Source organism: Antrostomus carolinensis, unplaced genomic scaffold (genome assembly GCF_000700745.2).
Source record: "Antrostomus carolinensis isolate BGI_N321 unplaced genomic scaffold, ASM70074v2 scaffold421, whole genome shotgun sequence".
Taxonomy (NCBI): Eukaryota; Metazoa; Chordata; class Aves; order Caprimulgiformes; family Caprimulgidae; genus Antrostomus; species Antrostomus carolinensis.
Window position 1 is genome coordinate 3,653 of NW_010294538.1, and position 321 is coordinate 3,973.

General features: G+C 53.6%; 1 protein-coding gene across 1 annotated transcript in view; it reads right to left on the reverse strand.

Annotated features, from left to right (window-relative positions):
• LETMD1 (LETM1 domain containing 1) overlaps positions 1-321 on the reverse strand; it is a 3,527-nt gene that overhangs the window by 2,086 nt on the left and 1,120 nt on the right. The window lies entirely within an intron of this gene.

Below are 321 nucleotides of genomic sequence, written 5' to 3' on the forward strand. Positions count from 1 at the left end.
GTGAAGGCCAGGTTGTATGAGGCTTTGATCAACCTGGTCTAGTGGAAGGTGTCCCTGCTGATGGCAGGGGGGTTGGGACTGGATGAGCTTTAAGGTCCCTTCCAACCCAAACCCATCTGGGGTTCCATGAGTTCAGGGGGGTGGGATGGCTGCTGGTCCCACTGAGCCAGGGAACTACAGCAAGGACAGATAAACTGTCTCATTTTGGGCTGTTTTCATTGAATCACAGGATGGTTTGGGTTGAAGGGACCTTTCAAGGTCACCAAGTCCACCCCCGCTGCAGTGACAGGGACATCTGCAACCAGATCAGGTCGCTCAAAA